Source organism: Microtus oregoni, unplaced genomic scaffold, assembly GCF_018167655.1.
Source record: "Microtus oregoni isolate MIOR12 unplaced genomic scaffold, Mior012 000095F_ref0000231, whole genome shotgun sequence".
In the NCBI taxonomy this organism is placed as follows: Eukaryota; Metazoa; Chordata; class Mammalia; order Rodentia; family Cricetidae; genus Microtus; species Microtus oregoni.
The window spans coordinates 3,995,395-4,008,894 of record NW_024544708.1 but is presented as its reverse complement, the minus strand read 5'-3'; the positions used below and the strand labels follow the sequence as shown (position 1 = coordinate 4,008,894).

The 13,500-nt window shown below is 43.6% G+C and overlaps 1 protein-coding gene and 1 pseudogene across 1 annotated transcript in view; both read right to left on the bottom strand.

Moving 5' to 3' along the window:
• LOC121442790 (A-kinase anchor protein inhibitor 1-like) overlaps positions 1 to 13,500 on the bottom strand; it is a 52,298-nt gene that overhangs the window by 19,039 nt on the left and 19,759 nt on the right. The gene's annotated exons all lie outside the window — the stretch shown is intronic.
• Positions 1,656 to 2,636, bottom strand: LOC121442789 (annotated as a pseudogene).

Here is a 13,500-nt window from a genome sequence, read left to right as displayed (position 1 = left end):
GAGAAGACAGGTCACCATTGGTTCATCTAGAAACCGGACAAGGAAATACAAAAGTCCTGCTCTGTTCACGAATTTCCCATGGGTGACACTCTAGTATATGTGGCTTTTTCTTGTACCTTTATTTTTCTCCAAGCATGAGAAGCTTGACTTCTCTTGCTGTGTTGGGGTTAATTAGAAGGATAGAACAGCTGGCCTGAAGTCGAAAGGGAATCGAAGAGCAAGATCAGATGTTCTGTGTCTCTCTCCACCCCTTCAGTGGCATTTCAGATGGGAAACGAAGTTGAAGAAAAAGAAATTGACTTTATCTGTGCTCATTAGAGTTTTGCACCACACGCCTCATGCCTCATGTTTCACCCTGTGTTTTTGTGAGTTTTGAGTTGCCAGGAATAAAATACTCCAAGTTAAACACACTGAGCTTTTTATCTCAGAACTAGATACTTGGGAGGCGGAGAGAGGTAATATCTCAGAGCATGACAATTAGTTACCCCAAAATAACATTGCTCCCTGTATCTAGTTGTAATAGGAGGTAGTGCCCTGAATATTTTTAGCAAACATACAGAAGACAGAAACGAATTACACAAGACACAGTAACCAATGAAGCACTTACGGTGTCAGCACGGTAAGAGCTGTAGTTCCTGCTCTATGGGGGGAAGGTAATCCACCGTGTTCACAATTTTCTCCTCATCTCAATTTTTCATAGAACAGGATGCCTCAACCACAAATCTCCCATCATGCATTACTTGGTTGCTATCTTTAGCCACCATCAACGTAAGAACCAGCCTGCAGTACAAGCTTCCTGAGTGTCCCTACACAGTTACGTCCTCTCTTCTCACTATGTAAGAAATCACCTGGATTTTCTCACAATCACTTCCTTGCTTTTCTTTAATATTGTTCCAAAGAATTGCACTGTTGCTGACAGCCACGGTTTGATTGTCTTTGTTGGCATGTACTGTCTCAACCACAGATCAGATTCACAGAGCAGATCTACAGCTAGCACAAGTTTTGGGGTGGGGTTGTACACCGTTATTTTGTTAATATCTGTTTGTATTTATCTATTTATTTATTTACTTGTTTGTTTTTGGAAAAGGATTTTAATCCAGGCTTGACCCGATACGCCATGGTTAGCCTCCTCAGCAGAAAGCTAACAATATCACAGACAGTGAATTTGGTTGGAGAAGGAAGACACGGAAAATCCTTGATTTCTTCAGCTTTCTTTAAAGCAAATTAAAAGGTAAATATCTAGAATAGATACAGATAAAATATATGGAACTATAACCCTTTAAGGAGAGCCAGATGTGGCAGAAGCTAGGTCTGAAGACCAGTTGGAGAAAGCAGACCAGCGTGAGCCCCTTCCTGCTTGGGAAACCAGAAATGGAAAGGGTAGTGAGACCATTTGGGAATCAGCTTTGCCAATTAGCTGGCAGGCCTCAGTTGGGCCAAGGATAAGTCTGTCCCCAAACCTTGCCCTAGAGCTTGGAGGCTGGGATAGCACCCAGGCTCAAGATCTGTGTAGTTAAAACGTGGCACGGTTCCTACCACCCAGTCAGGCACCATAGCCCCTAGCTTCAGAAGGCAATCGTTTCTCTCCATCCAGGCTCTGAAGATTCAGGACCCTGAGTGTGTACCACAGTGGCCTCCAGTCCCTGGCCCTGCCGTCACCAGGCCGAACCCTCCAAGGCCTGCACCCAGTGAAAGGTGCGGGCCTTGCTCTCTTCCGATGAGAAGAGGGACTTGTAGCCAAAATGGCGCTGTGACTTGTTGGTACTGACAGTAAAAGTGGTGTTGGCCATGGTCAGAGTGTAGGGATTTGGTGGGGGTGTGTACAGCCCCAGTGGGCGGAGCAGCCACTGAGGCAAGGCATTGAGGGTAGCCAGCAGCAAGACATTGAGGGTAGCCAGCGGCACCAGCAGCCAGTAGGGCAACAGTGAGTGGGTGCCTATCAGCCGAAGTCCACAGATACCCTGAAACTCGGTGCTGAAGTCGGTTTATCATAGCAGATCTGGCCACCTGTGAGTGCTGCCCGCTGCTCCAGCTCTCGGGCAGCCAGCACATGTATCCAAGCCACGTTACCAACATAGACTAGACTGTGCTCCCCAGAAGCTGGGACGGCCTGTGGGTCAAAGGGCACATGTCACCAGGGGTAGCCCTCCGTTGACCTTCCTTCCATTGGCCTCCAGGACCAGTTGCTCAGCAAGGGCTTTGCTGCAAAGGTAGGGTTGCCTGTGAACTGCCTCATATGTGGTATCTTCATTGCTCCGTAGAAGGGGTGGCCCTTGATATTAGGTCCCACAGTGTCCATGTTGCTTGTGTAGACCAGGAACTGAGTTCCAGTCTGTATACAAGTCTCAGTCACATTCTGTGTGCCCTGCACCTTCACTTTGTGGACGGTCTTTAGACTGGCCTTCTCAAACACATCCACCAGCCCAGCTGCGTGGAAGACCACTTGAGATCCAGCCACGGCAACTGCCACCTCGTGGGCCTGAGTCCAGCCCGGAACTGAGGTGCAGATCAAAGACACACAGCTCTCAGAGCCTGGGTTCCCGCTCCTGCAGCATTCAAACAATATGCTCCCCCAGGAAGCCACAGCCACCTGTGACCAGGTAGACCAGCGTGGGCACCTGTGCAGATTCTGCCATGCCCAGCTATAGCGAGTCCCAGGGAGTCCAGACTGGCCACTGAGAGAGGTTGTGGCCTGGGCTGGTGGGAGAGCTAACTGCACACCGGCTTCCTTCCTTCCACGTGCTCCTCCTGTTTATTTTTATTTTATGTGTAGAGTGCTTTGCTTCCCTGTGTATGCATATCATGCGCATGCTTGGTGCCCACAGATACCAGAAGAGGGTGTCCAATCCTGGAGCTGGAGTTACAGATGGTTGTGAGCTACTGTCTGAGTGCTGGGAACTGAACCAGGGTCCTCTGCCTGTAACATGAGGGCCTGCTTGTTGGGGTTTCTGTCCTCCCACCAGTCCACAGCCATTTAGCCCCAAAGAAAGTCACACGAGATTCTATATTAATGATAAACTGATTGGCCCATTAGCACAGGCTTCTTATTAGCTCTTGTAGCTTATATTATTCTTATTATCATCCATTATTATCCATTATTCTTATTATCCATTATTCTTATCTATGTTAGCCACATGGCTCAGTACCTTTTTCAGCGGGGCAGATCACATCCTGCTTCTTCAGTGGTCTAGGCAGGACTTCGAGAAAGCTTCCTTCTTCCCAGAATACTTCTGTTCTTATTGCCCCGCCTCTACTTCCTGTCTGGTTGACCCACCTATACGTCCTGCCTGGCCAATCAGCATTTATTTAAAATATAATTGACAGAATATAGAACTGTCCCGCACCACTGGCCAGAGCAGCAGTGCTCTGAAGTGCTGAGTCCTCCTCTCAGTCCCAGTATCCTCTTCTTAGATGGTCAGTTTTATACTCACAGAGGATGCCTTGTGTAATTAATGGAGACAACCAAGCAGATGATTCAAGACCCAAAATGCAAGGTTTGCCTTTTGCATCTAAGCAGCTAATTTCCAAATGTACTCTGTACTTTGAGACTCAGTAACCAAAAATTAACCTTTGCAAACGTTTAAACCATTCATTTCAAAACACTGAAGACTCTATCTGCATCTCTCCGGGCCTCAAGCCAGGGTGTCACTTTGAGGTCTGCCTGCTTTAGTTATAGTTAAATTTGTTGAAGCACTTGGTTCATGAACAACATTTTTTTGGAAAGGAACTGTCACTGCTTCTCTGATAGTTCTCTGATAGGTTTTTTTTTAATCGCTGGCAAAAATAAATCACATGAAAATATTCAAAATGATTTTGTGGCAAAGCCAAAAGCCAGAAATACCACCAGGGATATGCGCCCTCCCCATGCAGGAGACCCTGTCCTTCATTTTCTCAGCCTTTCTTTCCCTGTTAGTATCCTCTGTCCCCTAGCCAGTTTTACTTTTGTGTTATCTATCTATCTATCTATCTATCTATCTATCTATCTATCTATCCATACATACACGTGTGGGTGTGTATACACTCTAAAATCTAGGAGCCACAGATGAGAGAAAAATATGATACTTGTCTTTCTGAAATTGGTTTAACCATTTTCTTACTCCTAAAGAGCCATTTTAATTCATTACTATTATCTCTAATCAAATATTATAAGAAGTTGTTAGACGGCTGCCAACAAGACAATGTTGTTAACCTACAGAGAATTCAGAGCACGGATGTGGAAGAAAGTTTTCAGCAATTAATCGGGGAGTCAAAAGATACTACTGGGAGAAAGGAATCATGAGAAGGGGAAGACAAGGCTATGAGAGGAATAGTCTCACCATACAATACGAATATTAAAGGATAAAAAAGAAAACACATTTTAAAAACCAATTTCACAAAGCCTTACTTTCCCAGGAGAGTAAACCTGTATAAAACAAGCAGAAACCAGAGTTCATTAAATTCTATAAAAGTAGGAAAATGAGAGGACCCGCCTCCCAATACCGTGAATCAGGAACAGGTGACTCAAGACAGAGACTTCCAGAGGAGGAGAAACACATGCTGGCAGACAGCATGATCAATACAAGTGTTCAGAGGCTGAACAATATGACTCAAAGTCTCTGGGATCCATCTGGGAGAGTTATTTGGATCACATAATGTACCGGACAGTTTATTTTTAAAATCCATTAGTACAACAATTATGCCTTTTTAGAAGGCTGAGGAAAGGGTACGATGCCAACATTAGATGAACGAAAAGGCCAGTTCATACGTGAAGACGTGTGATAAGACCAGTACATACGTGAGGATGTGTGATAAGACCAGTACATATGTGAGGATGTGTGATAAGACCAATACATACGTGAAGACGTGTGATAAGACCAGTACATACGTGAGGACATGTGATAAGACCAGTACATACGTGAGGATGTGTGATAAGACCAGTACATACGTGAGGATGTGTGATAAGACCAGTGCATACGTGGGGATGTGTGATAAGACCGGTACATACATGAGGGCATGTGATAAGACCAGTACGTACGTTAGGAGGATGTGTGCTAAGCAAAGAAGACGTTGTTTGTGAACTAGACACTCTACCCATGTGCAGAAAATCTAGAGTAAGATGAACAAATCCATGATTTGAAAACTTCCTATCTGAAGACAAAATTACAGAGAAGTGAATTTATGTGCAAGCATGCTCTCTCAGGCTGTAGGTAATTCGGTGTGCGTGAGATGAAAATCCGTGAGAAGCATACTTACGAGGGCCTGTGCTTGTCATGAAGTTCTCTTCCATTAGCAGGCCAGGAGTCAACCAAATAGAAGAGGGAGCATCTGATTTCTCAGGATTTGGGGTACGGTTAACACAATTTCGGGACATGCTTGTGTTATAAATATATGGTAGTTTTGCATTTAAAAGTATCGTTTTCATGCAAAAATCCTTGAAGGAAAACAAGTAGAAGTATGATAATTTATTCATTACATGGAACTCAATTAACTCAGCTGTTTTCTAGAGGGTTCACGACAAGGCCATGCCTATAATTACAATGGAACAGAAGTTCGAGTCCCCTTCAAGGGTACAGATAGCATCTCTCAGTGACTTAAGATATCCTTAGTTTGGCCGGGCGGTGGTGGCGCACGCCTTTAATCCCAGCACTCGGGAGGCAGAGGCAGGCGGATCTCTGTGAGTTCGAGACCAGCCTGGTCTACAAGAGCTAGTTCCAGGACAGGCTCCAAAACCATAGAGAAACCCTGTCTCGAAAAACCAAAAAAAAAAAAAAAAAAAAAGATATCCTTAGTTTAGCCCTCAGTTGTCATGGAGAACCCCTCGTTGAAAGGATTTAGCTTAGCAAATATTTGAAGGTTATGGCACCTGCCTTCTAACCAATCTGTGGTAGGAGACGTAACAGCAGTTGCGCCGCCCAAGTGTAACATAAAAACCAATCAAAGCAGAGCAGACCCCGTGGAGCCCAGGGGAAGATGGCGGGACAGAAGCTGCCTCCTGTGGCCAGTGGAGCAGCGTCAACAACAGACCCTGCACCCAGAGTAAAATCCAGCAAGGGACAAACAGAAAGTATTGATAATCCCAGTAGATGGAAGAAAAAAAGGCCTGGACAAAGTTTGCCATCCCTGTATGAGATAAGCTTTAAGAAAAGTAGGAAGAAACTAAACAAATCTCGATATAGCAAAAGCCAGACCAAACAAATCAAGAACTGCATCCGAACTTTGAATGAAGACAAGACGCCCACTCTTCTATTCATGCTCAGTGCAGCTCTGGACTTAACTAGAGCTGTAAAACAGGAGAAAGAACAGAAAGGAAGACAAAAAGGAGAAGAAGAAGTCAAAGTATCCGTGTTTGCTGGAAACATGATCTGATATTTCAAAGACCTTCAGGCCTCCACCAGCAAATCTTTGATCTCACATTAAGCAAAGTAGCAGGATACAAAATCAATATGCAAAAAATCAGTAGCTTTTCTATAGCTCATGAAAGAACTTTCCAAGAATGAAATCAGGAATTAAAAAAAAAAAAACCTAATGCACAATGGCTTTGAAAAGATAGTAAAATACGACTCCATCATTGTGGTGCACGCCTTTGATCCCAGAACTTGAGAGGCAGAGGCAGGTGGATCTCCGTGAGATCGAGGCCAGCCTGTTGTACAAGGAGAAATCTAGGCCAGATAGAGTTGCATGGTAAAACTCTATCTCCAAAAAAAATTATAATAATAAATAAGCAAATAAAATGCCTACAAAAAATCTAACCAAGGGGTAAAGAACTTCTACAATGAAAATATTAAGACAATGAGGAAAACACTCACAGATAGGGTTGCCTACCAACATCATGGATTGGCAACGCTGATGCTGTAAAAATGTATCACCAAAATAAATCTATAGGTTCAATATAATCTCCCACTGAATTCCAATGGTGCCTTCACAGATCTAGATAAAATAATCCTAAAATTCATAATAAACTAAAAACAAAAGCACCTCTAAGCAGAGAGTGTTAACAGTGGAAGTATCACAATACTGGGTCTTAAATTATACTACAGAGTCATAACAGCAAAACCTGCATAGGACGGGCACAAAAGAGATGTGGATCTTAAATTATACTACAGAGTCATAACAACAAAATGTGCATAGGCCTGGCACAAACCAGATGTGGATCTTAAATTATACTACAGAGTCATAACAACAAAATGTGCATAGGCCTGGCACAAACCAGATGTGGATCTTAAATTATACTACAGAGTCATAACAACAAAATGTGCATAGGCCTGGCACAAACCAGATGTGTGCAACAATGGAACCGAGAACGAGACTGGCCAGGCTACAGTCACCTGAGTTCAGGGGGAAATGTCAAAAACATGGGTGAGAGGAGAAAAGACAGCCTCTTCAACTGATGAGTTCTGCAAAAACTGTCGACTAAGGAAAGCAGGCCCATAGCTCTCGCCCTGCTCCAAAACCTATTCAAACACCTTAGAAATACCTCCAAAGACCAGAAACTTTGACCCTGCTACAAAAGACATCGGCAAAACACTTCAAATATAGGCACAGAAACGAGTCCAATAGCATGAGAAACAGCCCCAAAAATTGAAACATGAGATTATAAGAAATTTAAAAATTCTTATAATAATGTGATTCTTCATATCAAGAGAAAGCAATCCCCAGAGTAAAGACTACCTGCAGGGCAGGAGAAAACGCTCACCGAGTATTCATCAGGCCAGAAGGAAATATGCAATATATCTATATCTGGATAGATAGATAGATAGATAGATAGATAAACAGACAGATAGATAGATAATAGATAGATAGATAGATAATAGACAGAGTAGATAGATAGATAGATAGATAATAGATAGATAAAAAAGATAGATAGATAGATAGATAGATAGATAGATAGATAGATAGATAATAGATAGATAGATAATAGATAGATAAACAGATAGATAGATAATAGATAGATAGATGATAGACAGAGATGATAGATAGATAGATAGATAGATAAGAGATAGATAAACAGACAGATAGATAGATAATAGGTAAACAGATAGATAGATAGATAGATAGATAGATAGATGATAGACAGAGATGATAGATAGATAGATAATAGATAGATAAACAGATAGATAATAGATAGATAGATAGATAATAGATAAACAGATAGATAGATAGATAATAGATAGATAAATAGATAGATAGATAGATAGATAGATAGATAGATAGATAATAGATAAACAGATAGATAGATAATAGATAGATAAACAGATAGATAGATAGATAGATAGATAGATAGATAATAGATAAATTGATAGATAGATGATAGACAGAGATGATAGATAGATAGATAGATAGATAGATAGATGATAGATAGATGATAGATAGATGATAGACAGAGATGATAGATAGATAGATAGATAGATAGATAGATAGATAGATAGATAGATACTAGATTTACAAGACTGTAAAAACCAGGAGCCCCCAAATCATCTCATCACTATATACACTGATGGACTGATCAGACAAGTCTAAAGAGAAGGGATAATTCAAACTATCCATAAGTATTTGAAAAAGAGTGACACCGTTAGCTGTCAGGAAAATGGGAGTTACAACTCACTAAACCCTCTCTGCTGGCAGACGGCTTTCATTGAGGAAAGCAACGCCAACAAATGCTGGCGAGAACACAGGAAGAGGAGCACATTTACAGCACGGTAGCGGGAATATAAACCGGGGTGTCCATATACAAGCCGGTGTAAAGGTTCCTCAAAAATAAGCCTAGCAGCTGGGCAGTGGTGGCGCACGCCTTTAATCCCAGCGCTTGGGAGGCAGAGGCAGGTGGATCTCTGTGAGTTCGAGGCCAGCCTAGTCTACAAGAACTAGTTCCAGGACAGGAACCAAAAAGCTACAGAGAAACCCTGTCTCGAAAATAAAAAAAAAAAATAATAAGCCTAGCATATGACTCAACTAAACCACTCTTGGGTATTTACCCAAGGACTAGCTGGTCTACATACCACAAAAACAGCGCATACCACGGAAACAGCGCACACCATGGAAACAGCACATAGCCTTGTTTACTGCCGCACTCCTCATTAACCAGCCTAAACATCCATAGCAGATAGATAAGTAAAATATGGTACATGTGCAAAAGGATAATTTTGACCATTAGAAAAAATGAAAGTATAACATTTTCAAGACTCTCAAAGCAACTGCAGATTATTGCATCAAATAAGATAAGCCCAACTCAGACAAACAAATATCACACGTTTTCTCTTATGTGCAAAGTTTAAAATAAAATTTCTACGTTTGTATTTGCACCCATGTACATGAAGGCCATGAAACTAGGAACAGGACTAGAGAGACGAAGTCCTAAGCGGTGAGGGGACGGAATGGAATCCATAGGTCACAAAAGCAGATAGGAGACCTAGTAATACTTGAGAGGAAGAAATGGACCACAGAGAGGAGGCCAGAGTAGATGGTTGAGGACCACGGGGGCGGGTTTGTGTACGAACAAAGTAGAATCATGCCTATGTGTGGAAATGCCGTAGCAAAACCCTGTCATTCAGTTGTCAAAATTGGTATGAAAAATACAGCCTACCTTCATCCAATTAAGTCTAAAGACAACAAAATGGATAAGTAATGTTGCCCTCTGTGGTCTGAGCTCACAATCTCTTCCTCTCAAATCCAAAGACTGAATAATTTTAAGATGTCATTTCGTTTCCTGCTGGGTATAACTCCTGTGTTTATGCTGCTCTATCATACAGAAAACAGGTCATAGAACATAAAAACTAACTGAGGAAGTATGGACCTATCAAGGGCTGCGAAAGGAAGTTGCCAGAAGGAACGGCCCCTTCTTCCGCTAAGCATGCCAGGAAGAACTGCCCCTTCCACTTAGCCTGCAAGGCAGACTTCAGATTAGGACTTCAGGCATATACAAAAATTGGAATGTTGCTGGTCCAGCACCAAATTACAACTTTCCTTGGGCTCTCTTTAGCCCCTTAGTAGCCATTCCTTGCTCCTCTCTGCTCTTCTCTTACCTAACGTGCTGGGATTAACAATAAAAGCCTTTAGAAATGTACTAACTTAACAAAAATCACAGCTCCCACCAACCGAAAGGCTCCTCCCACCATCGGGCAGCATCTATGGCCTCTAGCAGGATTCCCCTGCTCTCTGTAATCCTCCGACGTACTATTTCAGGCTATTTGAAAGGTGACTTTCTTTGTTACATTACTATAAAAAAAATTCATAAAACTGTTACCACATTGAAACATAGACTTTGGGGGCAACCTAATCTATGTCCCCAGGGCATGGTCTCTTATATTTGGATCCAGAATAAACTATCTCCTATCCTGTTGAGATAAGAGCTGTTTTTGCACGAACAAGCTGGCTGAAATAGAGGTGAATTGAAATACCCTATTCAAATGTTTCAGCCTGTATGAGTAGCTTATCCTGGGGATGCCCTGCAAGACCTTTATTGGGAGCTAGTCTAACTGAGAAAAATGGTCCAGCAGCTCAGCCCGATGATTTACTCATAGATGGAGTGTGGTCCAAGCTGTAGCAGCATCTCCCAAAGCTCCCACAGTAGTGGGAGATGATAAAAAACAGTATGAGAGGGAGCCGTGCCAGCTTTCAGCTATGCAGCTATTCAGCTGTGCAGCATGGCCCCACCTGGTCACACACAGACACACAGACACATACACAAACACACACATGCAGCATGGCCCTACTTGGTCACACACACACATACACACACACACACACACACACACACACACACCTGATAATAACGTTCTTGGGCTATGCCCAATTCTTCAGGAAAGCACAGGTAAGAGTTTTCAAAGATAGGATGCCAAGGAATGTGTCCCACCTCCTTCTTGACCTATGTTCTAATCCACTTGATAGTAAAGCGCTTCATCCACAGACCCAAAGTGGCTTACCCAGAATCCTTGTAGGCTAGCCAAGAGTCTCTGCAAACCCATGTCCTGAAATAGTAGAATAGCAGCACAGGCAGCATGAAATACCAAGGCTCTGCTAAGGAAGGCACTTGACAAAAGGCAGCGTGGCTATGACCTTGAGATCCTTCTACACCGTCCTCCAAATGTCCTTTTTCCTTTAATCCTCACGGAAAGATGTCTGCAGTTATAGGACTGAGCGTGAAGGTCTGGGGACACAGCCACCCTCCCCTTTAAACTACGTGATGTCAACAAGACACTGACCGGGCCCAAGTATTCCTCCCTAGAAAAGGGAATCCCTCTCTCACTCAGAACTCACAGATGTGCTGGACAGTTTCTGTGAGAAGCCATTATTTTCACTACTTGGAACTGATTTCTGAGAAATTCATTAAAATGTAGAGTATGTAGGAAAAAAAAACAAGGTGGTGGTGGCGCGTACCTTTAATCCAACTTGGCAGGGGCAGAGTTGGGTGGATCTCTGAGGTCAAAGCCAGCCTGGACTACAGAGTGAGTTCCAGGACAGCCAGGACTATGTAGAGAAACCCTGTCTCACACGGGCAGGCACAACACACCTGACCAAGACTAGTAATGTGCTAAGCAAACAGGCATTGAAGTGCAAATTACCAAAGAATGACTCCCTTTATCGTGTCTAAAAGAGACTGAGACACGGACGTCATGCAGAATACCTTGCTACTCATAGTAAAATGTATCCCGTGTGATTAAAGCAGTATGTTACTAGCACCGGAATGTGCAGATGGCAAACGGAGCAAGTTGAAAAGCCTGACGCTCTCTATGTGCTAGAGATGAATGCTCACACGAGGAAAGGAACAGAACAAAGTGGACTCGTCTTGTAGCCATTACATCTACGGCTCCAGGCGGGGTAGCGAAGCAGGCAGTGCTTCCTGCTATGTATCCCAACTGGCAGGTTCTGTCCCACAACTCTGTGGTCACATGACCGGAGCAGAGCCCGTCCCAGGGAATGGGAGTGAAAGCATCAGTACAAGCAAGGAGGATGCTTCTGCCTGAGTCTCACGGGCAAAGGCTGGATACCAGAGAAAAACCCAGAATGAACAAGCAGGGAGCTGCGGCTGGCTCCGCAAGCATCCGCATCTGCCGCACCAGTGTTGCCAACCATGCAGAAATACCAGGCAGCAGGATCCTGCCGGAAGCTCGAAACAATGAGCTTATAACAGAGACAATGTTTTATGGCACAGATTCTCAACTATCACCAAATGCTGACGACAATAACCAGATAGCCAGATAGGAGTCTTATGGTATTGTCCTACCATGTCTCAAGTATTTTTTTTTTTTTTTACTGATCTCTATAGAAACTGCTTGAGTGCAGATGATAGCAGAATAGAACATGTGTATTTTCCCATCTAGCCTGCTTTCCTTGTTGCTGTCGTTGCCTGTCCTTTTCACTTTGGACCTGGACCAATCTTTGCACGAAAATTCTTGAAGTTGCTGCTGGCTTCTACTCTTAGGTAACTAAGCGCTTACAATGATCCCGGCATCACTAAGTGCTTTTCGTGAATGATTCCAGGGCTTCCTCTAAATGACATGAATCAGGGCCATCTTCCCTTCCTGCAGGCAGAAAGACAGCCATATGCAGGAGTTGACTGAAAGGAAAACAAACATCATTTTCCTACTGTGTCTCCTAGGTTATATATGAACACATAACTTTTCCTGAGTTCTGGTTACTACCAGAATTTTGTCACTGGCTTATTCCTAAGCCTTTTTGCCAAAAAAAAAAATGTAATAAAAAGTGAAAGGGTGTATTTTTACTTATCAAGAATGAACAGTCCCATAAGCAAAGTAGAGTAGGGTAAAGAGAAAAGGCTCTTGAAGAAGACCTAGAGTGCAGGGCCAGCCTGGGCTACTGCCTGGGCTACAGCCTGGGCTACGTTTGAAGCTACCCAAGCCTATGCAGGAAGGGAAGGGGAGAAACGAGGGGCATAGGAAGGGAGGAGGGTGGAGAGGGTTAACCAGTGGCCCAATGCAGTCTTGCTGAAGGAGCCGCCAATGGCTGAGTACTGTGTCTATGCCTGCCAGAAGATGAGAGCTGCGGTCTTTTGTTACAGAGAAAGAAAGCTGCAGCTCATAAAGGTTAGATAACTTGTTGAAGAACGCTCAGCTGGGAAGTTTCAGATTTGGGTTCAAATTCAAGGGGCCAGATCCACAGCTCACGTGCATTCTTCCTCAAAACCACTGGTCCCACTCTGTAGTGCACATTGCTTAGTGGGCAACTTCCTCCCGGAGTCTGCGTCTTGGTCAGGGTTTCTGTTGCTGCAGAGAAACACCATGACCAAAACGCAAGCTGAGGAGGAAAGGGTTTACTTAGTTTACACTTCCGCATTGCTGTTCATCACTGAAGGAAGTCAGGACAGGAACTCAAACAGGACAGGACCCCAGAGGCAGGAGCTGATGAAGAGGCCCTGGAGGGGTGCTGCTTACTGGCTTGCTCCCCATGGCTTGCTCAGCCCACCTTCTTTTGGAACCCAGCACCAGCAGCCCAGGGAAGGCACCACCCACCATTGGCTGGACCCTCCCCCACTGATCACTAAATGAGAAAATGCCTTGCAGCTGG